The sequence below is a fragment of the Anomaloglossus baeobatrachus genome, chromosome 8, assembly GCF_048569485.1.
Source record: "Anomaloglossus baeobatrachus isolate aAnoBae1 chromosome 8, aAnoBae1.hap1, whole genome shotgun sequence".
Lineage (NCBI taxonomy): Eukaryota > Metazoa > Chordata > Amphibia > Anura > Aromobatidae > Anomaloglossus > Anomaloglossus baeobatrachus.
In genome coordinates, this window is record NC_134360.1 from 129,828,260 (window position 1) to 129,840,646 (window position 12,387).

General features: G+C 45.0%; 1 protein-coding gene across 1 annotated transcript in view; it reads left to right on the top strand.

The window, feature by feature from the left end:
- Positions 1–361: 361 nt before the first annotated feature.
- The window catches only part of LOC142249962 (flavin-containing monooxygenase 5-like), a 232,005-nt gene continuing 219,979 nt past the window's right edge, over positions 362–12,387 (top strand). The window contains exon 1 of the mRNA XM_075321998.1: positions 362–422. The gene's annotated coding sequence lies outside the window, so the exon portion shown is untranslated. The remainder of the gene's footprint in view (positions 423–12,387) is intronic.

Genomic DNA, 12,387 nt, shown 5'->3' on the forward strand with positions numbered 1-12,387 from the left:
TCAGCGATTTACCTGCCCTTAAGCCCTCCTATTAGGGTCTTCTGGAAAAAATGCTCGAGTTTCCCATTGTCTTCCATTATACTTGTTCCTCAGCCAAGCCCATCTGAATGTCTGACCTGCTCCATTCGAGTAATGTGCACTTGAGCATTTTAGTGCTCGCTCATCACTACTTTTCATATGTACTGTTTCTGCTGAAACCAGGAGCATTTTCTTTGATTAACAGTTTGTTTATTTGGAATTGCGGCAATCAAATAACTAGTTGCTATATAAGGTCACCTCTAGTTAATTTTTCACAAGGACTACAACACTTTGCCCTTTGCTCTCTGGAATGAACGGCAGCATTTCTGTTTTTTTATAGGAATGTCTATCGAAGACATAAACACCTTTTTTCCCTCTATCTCAGTGGTGAGCAGCTGTTCAAAGTAAGTTGATTCCATTTTGTAATATATTGTTTATTTAAAGCAACAGGTTTACTTGGCATAACAGGACAGTAACAATAAACCTGCATTTCAATATAAAGTCATATTTTCATAAGCAATTATCACTTTTGTAAAAACAATTTAGCAAGTCTATAAATAATGTGCAAAGGAAACCTAAATAATGGATAAAGTTGCATTACTACACATTACAAAAAGTCAGCTTTGTTTTTCATGTCTGTAAAAAAGCTTAAAAAACCTGCACATTATGGGGGAAAAGGCCATATCATACATGTATCTGCTGCTTGTAGAAGCAAGAGTCTTCTAATAAGCAGACTCCTCTAAAGAACTGTTGTCTCTTCTACTCTGCTATGGTCATCTATTGCTACTGTTACATATTGTGCAGTTTTTCGAGAGTAAGGTAACAGACACGGACGGACACAGTAAAGTTTTCAAAGTTTCAGATAAAATCCAAAAAGAGATTAAATCCAAAAAAATTAAATCCAAAACCAGTTATTAAAATGACAAAAATAGAACCTAAAAGAGATGCTTCTATTCATTCATGTTACTGTATCGCAGGATGCTAGCTGATACTCATGTCCTTAAACCATGGAGCAGTTCTTCATATGATAGTAGATGTGTACAAAGGTATAACGGCAAGTTCTGTAAGAAAATCTTGTCAATGCTTTTTTCGAGAGGGGGAGGGGGGGGGTCAAAAATTTGCAAATGTAGTTCATACTTAGGTTACTTTTTGCTATTTTACAACACTGTCTGCACTTTTTAAAACATTTATGGACTGTACTAGCTCAATTTGTAAAGCTGCTGTTCCATTTTAAAATCAAAGTACTGCCTACCCTTAAATGTTCAAAGAATAATAGATCCTATAAAAAGAAGGAAAATAAGGAGAGCATAGAACGGGTGCACACACTGAACACAGAAAATAATGACACATTTTACTGCACATAAATAAGACCTAAAAGTGATATATAAAAACCAACAAAACGGACACAGGAGACAATTTGATAGGTGAGCCAAGAGGAGACCCCCAATAATGAGAAAACACCAATTGGTAATATAATATAGCCCAAATGTGGTTACCACTAGAAGTCTTCTATAGGTACTCTCCCGATATAATAACAATTGGAGCCTTGTCATTATTGGGGTCTCCTCTTGGCTCACCTCCCAAATTGTCTGTGTCTCTTTTCTTGGATGTCTTTTTATGTGTAATAGACTATTTAAAAAAAAATGTTTGTCTTTGTACACTTCTGTTCATTGTATTATATTATAGTTGTGCCTTTGGGACCTTCTACTCAGCCTATAAGTTGCAGACTTTTGGACCTTGCCCATAGATAAGAACAAAACTCACTTAAATCAACTTACAAAGCAGAAAACTGTCATCTATAACAAGAATAGCACCATTTCCCAATGCCCCGCCGTAAAAAAGTGCAAAGGCCAGGATAAATGATAGGAACCAAAATACAATCAGAAGCTCCATTATAATAATGTGTCAAATATGTCAAAGCAGTCATATACATTACAAGAGTTGTGAATAAAAAAAAGACTATTGTATAAACAGTCACAAACTGGCAATAATAGGATAACTGGTCCCATAAAAAGGAAAGTAGGATAGAATTCCTTACAATCCCATACACCATTCTTATAAGTGGCACTGGTTCCTATTTATTTTAAAAAAAATGTGTCATCAGAAAATGATCTATTGTTTAAATTAGGTTTTTGTGTTTCATACAAGAGAGTAATGGCCACGATTGCGGAGGGTGTGACCATAACTAGACCCGTGTTGGAGGAGTGCCCACCACCCTATTTCACCTGGATATGCACTAGTGGATATACATTCATCTTAAGTGCATTGCAGCATGTAGACCTGCTGGGTCCCTACATCAGATTACGCATTACATGTCTCTGGCCAATCAGAAGCCAGCAGTTGACGTCAGCATGCCAGTCACAGGCAGTACATAGCCCATAGCAGGCATACTGAGATTAGCTGCCAACATCTGAGCTAGCAAAAGAAGAGGACGTCATGGGAGTGGGAAAAGGTGAGAATAACATTGAAATCTTGCAGATCTTACACTAGTCACTGATACTTTTCTAGACTCTAACTTCCTTTCTCAAGTTATTGACATGTTAAAGAAAAAAGGCAGTGAGGGAGCATGATTACAGGATAAGCCCTGGAGCTCAGACATTATACCAGGATGTGGGACATAAATTACTGGAAGAAGCACAGAATGATGGATATTTATTACTGGAAGGAGTCAGGATGAGGACGTTACACCAGAATGTTGAACATTCTTACCGGAAGGGACTCAGGGTGGGTGACATAAATACAGGACGATGGACATTATTACGTTATGGGTGGTAGCACATATGTTTTTATAAGGTTTAGAACGCTACAAGGGCTAATACATCTAACCAACATGTAGGTGGGGGCACATGTCTAAGTTGTGCACCAGGGCCCATCGAACTTTAGCTATGCCACTGATTACATATACAATACTCTGGAAATGGTTTAGGGCAGCACGGTGACTGAGTGGTTAGTGCTGCAATTCAAATTTCCCCAACGACAACATCTGCAAGGATGCAAGGAGATTGAATGTTCTTCCCGTCTTTGTGTGGGTTTCCTCCGGGTTCTCCAGTTTCCTCCCACTTTCCAAACATACTGATAGGGAATTTAGATTGTGAGCCCCAATGGGGACAGTAATGATGATGTCTATAAAGTCTTGTGGAATTAATGGCTCTATATATAAGTAAGTAAAATAAATAAATAAGCAGATGAAGATTTTTATTTTGTATTAATTAACAACACAATTTTAAAGTGAATGAATAAAAAGAAAAATTTAAAATCAATATTTGTTGTGACCACCCTTTGTCTTCAAAACAACATAAATTAGTTTAAGTTTGGAATCAGTCCAATGCCTCTGATGCTACTATATAGTGGATGAACTGAGGAAAAGAAAAAGATTCAGCTCACCTGATCTGTGCGGAGACTTGAATGAGGGACAGGTGCACGGAAGGAAAGCCGGCAAGGCTGAGGCATCCAAGCAGAGGAAAGAGGTTTCCAGCATCCACATCCAGAAGATAAAATAGAAAACATTTTCTCTTTATTGGATATGCATTAAAAATACAGGAATCACATCCTGAACATAAAAAATCCCCATGGAGATAAGGGGTATGGTAGATGGTACGCATTTCGAGCGAGCAACGCTCTTAGTCCCAATCCAAGGATCCCAAGGATTGGGACTAAGAGCGGTGCTCGCTCGAAACACATAACATCTACCATACCCCTTATCTCCATGGGGATTTTTTATGTTCAGGATGTGATTCCTGTATTTTTAATGCATATCCAATAAAGAGATTTTTTTTTATATATCTTCTGGACATGGATGCTGGAAACATCTTTCCTCTATATAGGGGATGAGTATCTGAGCTTGCATTTTGTTAGTAGTTAAAAATAATCTATTAACAGTGCTAGTTTTTAAAGCAGGCTTATTTTGCAGCATTGTTTCCACATCTGCCTAAAACATTTAAAAAGTACTGTATTTTTAAAAAAAAAAAAAAAAAAAAGTACTATTTATGCAGGCCACTGGGGCATTTTTGTACATCTAATTCTTGCCCTTTCAGGGAGAGTTATCCATAGGCTCATTGTAATCATCACAATAACACTTTGCCATGCAACTCAGACTAGGGCCGTTCTGGGACCTGCCTTGTGTTACATATGAATGGCATTGATGGAGGAAATAAGAACACACACACCAGCAGCTCTAGTTATAACAAAATTCCCCATTAATTCAAGGAAGTACTGGTATTTATAAAGTAGAATTTTTGGGCATAACAAAGAGATAATGTGCAAAATATAATCAGCCTATATTGGTTGATTTGAAAACATAAGGAATAAAAAAACATTTCACTGATCATTCAACATTACATTATTGATTGGTTACATTTAAATCTTCTATTATGATTGGATGTTCCGATAATGTGTCAAGGTTAAGATTTAATAATATATCTTTTGCAAGAGTAAAGGCTGCTTTACACGCTACGATATATCTAACGATATGTCATTGCGTCACGTCGTTAGTGACGCACATCCGGCCTCGTTTGACATATTGTAGCGTGTAACACAAATGAGCGACTGTGAATGAGCAAAAATACTCACCTTATTGATGTTCATTGACACGTCGCTCATTTTAAAAAAAAATCGAAAGTCCTTCTGTGCTCCAGTTGTTCATCATTCCCGAGGCAGCACACGTCGCTCCGTGTGACACCCCGGGAACGATGAACTGCAGCTTACCTACGGCCGCCGGCAATGTGGAAGGAAGGAGGTTGGCGGGATGTTTACGTCCCGCTCATCTCCGCCCCTCCGCTTCTATTGGACAATTGCACAGGGCAGGTAAGTGCGTGTGACAAAGTTAAGTGAGGTTGTGCGGCACGGGCAGCGCTTTGCCCGTGTCGCACAACCGACGGGGGCGGGTACGATCGCTTTATGCACATAGCTAGATGCACCTGTTCAGAAGTCCAATCAGAATTCATACAGAATATCTTCAGACATTTCTTAACCCATTCACCCGTGAGCCCTGTTTTCACCTTCCTGACCAGGCCATTTTTTGCCTTCTGACCAGTGTCACTTTGACAGGTTATAACTCTGGAATGCTTTAACGGTGATTCTGACATTTTGTTTTTTTTCTTGAACCATTGTACTTCATGTTGTGGTAAAATTAGGATATTTTTTGCATTTATTTGTGAAAATATCTGAAAGTTGGCAAAAACTTTGAAAATCTCTCAATTTTCCAACTTTGAAATTTTATGCCCATAAATCTGAGAGTCACACAAAATAGTTACTAAATGACATTTCCCACATGTCTACTTTACATGAGCACAATTTTTTAAACATAATTGTTTTGTTAGGAAGTTAGAAGGGTTCAAAGCTTATCAGCAATTTCTCATTTTTCCCAAAAAATTAGAAAACTATTTTTTTTAGGGACCACATCACATTTGAAGGGACTTTGAAAGGCCTAGGTGACAGAAAATACCCAAAAGTGACACCATTCTAGAAACCTCACCCCTCACACTGCTCAAAACCACATCCAAGTTTATTAACCTTTTAGGTGCTTTACAGGAACCAAAGCAATGGGGAAGGAAAAAAATGAAAATTTTACCTTTTTCCACAAAAATGTTCTCTAGCCATAAAACTTTAGCCAGCATTTTCACAAGGATATCAGAAAAAAAGGCACCATAAAATGTATTGTTCCATTTCTTCTGAGTACACTGATACCTCATAAGTGGTGTAAATAAATTGTTTGGGTGCACGGCAGGGCTCGGCAGGGAAGGAGCACCATTTGAATTTTTGAAAGCAAAATTAGCTGGAATCATTAGCGGATACCATGTCGAGTTTGGAGACCCCCTGAAGAGCCTAAACAGTGGAGCTCCCCAACATGTGACCCCATTATGGAAACTAGACCCCTCAAGGAATTTATCTAGATGTTTGGTGAACACCTTCAACTCTCGGGGACTTCACAGAAGTTTATAAGGTGTGTGAGGTAGCGTGGTCGGCTGCGCGGCAGAAGACACGGGATCCAGGCATTAAGGTTCTCAGCACACGGTTTAATGTCCAAACAAAAGTCCACAATAATATACATGTGCCTCTCCAGCAGAAAGCTCAGGGAGTTCTGTTCACTCCCTCACACCCGGCACACCTGCCCTTGTTCCTGTTTCCATTTAACCCTTCCTTCAGCCTGTAGGGAAACAGCATTAACCCTAGAGTGGATTTACTTTCTATCATGGAGTGAGCACAACCGGGGCGAGACATACCGGCTGTCATAGATAACCCCGGTCACAGTCTCACATACCCCCCCCCCCTCAGTTCAAGCGTGCGAGGTTGAACTCCCGCCATCAAACACGGGCCGCGGGACAAGGCATCGGCGTTGCCCTGCAACCTACCGGCCCTATGTTCAACTGTAAACCGGAAGTTCTGCAGAGAAAGGAACCACCGGGTAACCCGGGCATTCCGTTCCTTGGCGGACCTCATCCAGACCAGTGGAGAGTGATCCGTCACCAAGCGAAACTGCCGTCCCAGCAGGTAATAGCGTAGGGACTCCAAGGCCCACTTGATCGCCAGGCACTCCTTCTCCACTAGGCTATAATTCCGCTCGGGAGGGGTGAGCTTCCTACTTAAGAAGGTGACGGGGTGTTCCTCCCCCTGAACCACCTGAGACAGCACTGCCCCCAGGCCGACCTCTGAGGCGTCAGTCTGTACTATGAACTCCATCCGGAAATCAGGGTGTACAAGAACGGGCTGTCCGCACAGGACCCCCTTCAGGGCCCGGAAGGAGTCCTCGGCCTGCGGAGTCCAGCGCACCATGACGGACTTCTTGCCTTTGAGAAGGTCCGTCAAGGGGGCTGATAGTCCCGCAAAATCCTTTACAAACCTCCTGTAGTATCCCACGATACCCAGGAAGGCCCTAACCTGCTTCGTGGTCAGGGGTCTAGGCCACTTCTGGATCGCCTCAACCTTGTTAACTTGGGGCTTAATCACTCCTTGGCCTATCACGTAGCCCAAGTAGCGGGCTTCCGTGAGTCCCAACGCACATTTCTTGGGATTGGCTGTCAATCCGGCTGTTCGAAGCGCGTCCACCACCGCTTGTACCTGTTCCAAGTGGGTCTGCCACTCGGAGCTGTAAATAATGATGTCATCAAGGTACGCTGATGCATACGCCTGGTGGGGTTCCAGCACTAAGTCCATCAACCTCTGGAACGTGGCCGGAGCGCCATGTAACCCAAAAGGCAAGACAACATAGTGGAAGAGACCCTCTGGCGTAACAAAAGCGGTTTTCTCCTTGGCGGACTCCGTCAGTGGCACCTGCCAGTACCCCTTGGTCAGGTCGAGCGTGGTAAAATATCGCGCCTGTCCCAGCCTCTCCTGCCAATACCTCTAGGGGTGACCTATCGGGTTCACACTCTGTCCCTATCATGGTGACCCCTACGGCAGGCGTCCCGGATTCAGGATTGTAGGGCTCAGGTCCCGGACTGACCAATATCTGAGGGGACTTAGGGGGTCCCCTCCATAAAGTCCAAAAATAGGGCAGATCCCTTCCTAGGATCACGTCATAAGGAAGAGTGTTAAGAAGTCCCACCTCATGTTGCACCTGACCGCAAGGTGCTGTGATGGTGACAATCCCCGTGGGATAGTCTCGGCGGTCCCCATGTATGCAAACCACCCCTACGGTACATCCTGTGGCCTTTACTTTAGCCCTCAAGGTGGATCGCACAAGGGTCACTAAGCTTCCGGAATCCAACAATCCTGTAACCGGACATCCATTCACCTGTATTTGGCACAAGTGGGGCTCCGTCTCTGGGGAGACCAGGTCAGCGGTACACACCACCTGAGCATACATTGAACCCCGCCGGGTAACCCCACAATCCATGGGCTCCGTGGTGAGTGGACACTGGGCTTCCATATGTCCCACCCGCTGGCACCGCCAACATCTAATGGGGACGGAAACCCCTTTGACGGGTTGTCGTTTAGGGTACAGAACCTTCCGGACCTCAGGAATGGCGGCCGCGGCCTCAGACGGGACGGTAGGGGACTCCTGCACCGTTGTCAGCGGTGGGTCCTTGGCCCTAGGCTTGGAGGGGCCGGACCGACGAGCGGTACGCAAAGTCTCAGTGTCCCGTATCAAGTCCTGCGTAGCCACATGCCGCTCTACCAGGGACACTAATTGGTCCAGAGTACTCGGGTCACCCTGTCCTACCCACCGTTGAACGGTGACGGGTAAAGTGCGCACAAAACGATCCACTACTACCCTTTCCACCATTTGCGCCGGGCTCAGAGTGTCAGGCTGCAACCACTTTTTTACAAGTTGCAACAAGTCATAGGCCTGGGAGCGTACGGGTTTGGCTTCCTCATAGAACCACTGATTTACCCGCTGAGCCCGTACATAGGTATTCACCCCCAACCGAGCCAGTATTTCGGCTTTTAGGGTCACATAGTCAATGGCGTCCTCGGTACAGAGGTCCAGGTACGCTTTTTGGGGTTCCCCCGTCAGATAGGGCGACAATACCTCAGCCCACTGGGGGGTCGGCAGCTTTTCCCGCTCGGCCACCCGCTCAAACACCGCCAGGAACGCTTCCACATCATCCCCCGGGGTCATCTTTTGCAACGCTTGTCTCACCGCTTTCCGGACGCTGCCGTCGTCACCCGGTCCCGGGGTTGTTGCTGCCGGTCCGGCACGGATCGACTTGGCCAGGAGAACCATCTGTTCTTGATGTCTTTGTTCCTGCAATTCTAAGGCTTGCTGCTGACGTGCATTGGCCTGAACCAGCTGTTCTTGGTGCTTTTTGTCCTGCACTTGCAAGGATTGCTGCTGACGTTCCAACGCCCGGAGCAGGTGTGCATTGGTCTGTTGCTGCTGTGCATTAGCCTCTTGTAGCTGTGCATTAGCCTGTTGTTGCTGTGCATTAGCCTGTTGTTGCTGTGCATTAGCCTGAGCCAGCTGCTTTAGTATGTCCTCCATGGCGTCACCGGGTTTGGGCTGTAGTATAGCCGCTCGAATCCAGGACATGTGCTACGGGGTTACCAGAAATGGAAGCTACACCTCACCGGCTGGCATGCCCGCATTCTCCACCATATGTGAGGTAGCGTGGTCGGCTGTGCGGCAGACGACACGGGATCCAGGCATTAAGGTTCTCAGCACACGGTTTAATGTCCAAACAAAAGTCCACAATAATATACATGTGCCTCTCCAGCAGAGAGCTCAGGGAGTTCTGTTCACTCCCTCACACCCGGCACACTTGCCCTTGTTCCTGTTTCCATTTAACCCTTCCTTCAGCCTGTAGGGAAACAGCATTAACCCTAGAGTGGATTTACTTTCTATCATGGAGTGAGCACAACCGGGGCGAGACATACCGGCTGTCATAGATAACCCCGGTCACAGTCTCACAGGTGAAAATAAAATAATTTTTTTTTTACCACAAAATTGTTACTTCAACCAGATAGCATTTTTTACAAAGGTATTAGGAAAAAAATGCACCTTAAACTGTATTATGAAATTTCTCTTGAGTACGCTGATACCTCATATGTGGTGGAAATCAATTGTTTGGGCACACAGCAGGGTTTGGAAGGGAAGGAGCGCTATTTCAATTTTTGAAAGGAAAATTAGTTGGACTCATTAGCAGATGTCATGTTGCATTTGGAGACCAGTGAGGTGCCTAAAAAGTGGATTTCTTTATATTTTTGTTCATTTTCTGTTTTGCCTTTTTATATTTTTCCCTTTTTTATTTTTTTTCATTTAGTCTCTTTATGAGACAGCACCCCACAGTTCTCTAATTGCAACTGCAATGTTCTGCAGTGGTCGATCACTGCAGAACATCGCAGCTGTCAGAGCTGCATATTGAAAGCCTGTGTGATGATGCTCCAGACATGATCAAACAGGTTTTTTGTAGTCAGGTGACCCGGAGGTCGTCATGACAACCTTGGGACACCATGACAATGATCGGTCCATCATGATTACATCGCTGGGGGTCCCGATCGGAGGGGAGAGTAAGCGCGAACCATCTCCCAATATCCTAAGTGCTGCGATCGGTATTGATTGCGACTATTAGGGGTTAAACAGCCAAGGATGGCACAGGCACCATCCCTGGCTGCTAGGCTCAGGACTCGGCTGTTGGGTAACCCGAGTCCCTGGCCACAATCGCAGGAGCACAGCCCCCTGTGCCCCAACGATTGCTAGGACATACTGTTACTTTCTTGGTCATTAAGTGATATTAAGATAGGATGTAACAGTACGACCTTGGTCGGAAAGGAGTTAAAGCCATACTGTCATTTTCAAGATGGAAAGCTACCATCACAACCTCGATAACACAGAATCTAACTAACACAAAAGGTGATGTCACACTTGACTCTGCCCATCCATTAGATGCTTGAATATAAAAGTTAGAGTTTGAGTCAGTCAATTGCTGCTAATAACAATGTGAATTTCCTGAAACATGAACGTATAGTCTACTAATGACGGAGTCACACTTGAGAGAGACTCGCTCGAGTCTCACATTGCATCACTTGGCATGGCCGCACACTCTCCTGACAGTAGCGGGTCGGCTGCATGTATTTCTATTTCTGCAGCTGAGATGCCCTGTCCGGAGGGTGTGCGGCCATGCCAGGTGATACCGATGTGAGACTCAGGCGAGTCTCTCGCAAGTGTGACTCCGGCCTAATACAGATATTTTGGCCAGTGTGAAAATTGAAAGACTTTTTTTTTTTTCTTCATATCACATTGTATAATTATTAGTGATGAGCGAGTACTAAAAAGCTCGGGTGCTCGAGGCTCGGGCCGAGCATCCCAAGATACTCGTGTACTCGGCCCGAGCACCGAGCCCAATGTTATCCTATGGGAGACCCGAGTATTTTTATGAAATGACCCCCGGCAGCATGTAGAAACCCTAAAAATGTCACAAAAGTCTCAGAAGAGTGCTCAAATGACATGGCAACAGCATGGGGAAGACCCCTTGAAGCATTTATCCCTCAAAAGTCACAGCTGTGAACAATTTTGTCTGCGTTTTACGCCATTTTTACGGACTCACCAGAAAACCTTCCAAAATGACACCAAAATGAATTTTCATGGCGGAAATGTTAAGGGCACATACCCAATAGTGAGATAGAGCTGGTGTATGTTACTTTTGGAGATTACATGAAAGATTTTACGTGAAAACATTGTGTGGCACTTCGATGTCCCTGAGAAGAGACGTACATGAAGGCCTCTTGAGTCTAATGTGCCCATTTTGAGGAAGTGGGTCTATTGTAGTATAGCCCTTTGGCAGGGCAGCCAAAAATTGGGAGGCTCCACGTTGTCCCTGGATAGAGACTTGCATGAGGGCCTGTAAACCTGAAGTGCCCATTGTAAGGAAGTGGGTCTATTGTAGTATAGCCCTTTGGCAGGGCAGCCAAAAATTGGGAGGCTCCACATTGTCCCTGGAGAGAGACGTGCATGAGGGCCTGTAAACCTGAAGTGCCCATTGTAAGGAAGTGGGTCTATTGTAGTATAGCCCTTTGGCAGGGCAGCCAAAAATTGGGAGGCTCCACGTTGTCCCTGGATAGAGACGTGCATGAGGGCCTGTAAACCTGAAGTGCCCATTGTAAGGAAGTGGGTCTATTGTAGTATAGCCCTTTGGCAGGGCAGCCAAAAATTGGGAGGCTCCACGTTGTCCCTGGATAGAGACGTGCATGAGGGCCTGTAAACCTGAAGTGCCCATTGTAAGGAAGTGGGTCTATTGTAGTATAGCCCTTTGGCAGGGCAGCCAAAAATTGGGAGGCTCCACGTTGTCCCTGGATAGAGACGTGCATGAGGGCCTGTAAACCTGAAGTGCCCATTGTAAGGAAGTGGGTCTATTGTAGTATAGCCCTTTGGCAGGGCAGCCAAAAATTGGGAGGCTCCACATTGTCCCTGGATAGAGACGTGCATGAGGGCCTGTAAACCTGAAGTGCCCATTGTAAGGAAGTGGGTCTATTGTAGTATAGCCCTTTGGCAGAGCAGCCAAAAATTGGGAGGCTCCACATTGTCCCTGGATAGAGACCTGTTAGGTTCTTAGTGCGTCTGTACTTGCATTTAAAAACCGCACGTGTGTGCCTGTTGGTGGCAGCATTCAGGTGCACTTGTGTGGGTTTTGCACAAACTTGGATATAACGCACAAGTCTAGTGAATACACATCAGCACAGCATTGCAAAATGCGCAAGGGCGTTGGCAACGAACAAGGAAGTGGACGTGATTGTGGTGCAGGCAGAGACCGAGGTCGTGTGCAAGCTCTAATTTCGCCACAACAAAGGGCCACATCTACTCGCTCGCACATCCTGTCCCAAATTCTTGGGGACTGCAGCAGTACACCGCTCTTGAACCAAGACCAGTGTCAACATGTTGTTAGTTGGATAGCGGATAATGCTTCCAGTCAGATTGGCACCACCACAAACACT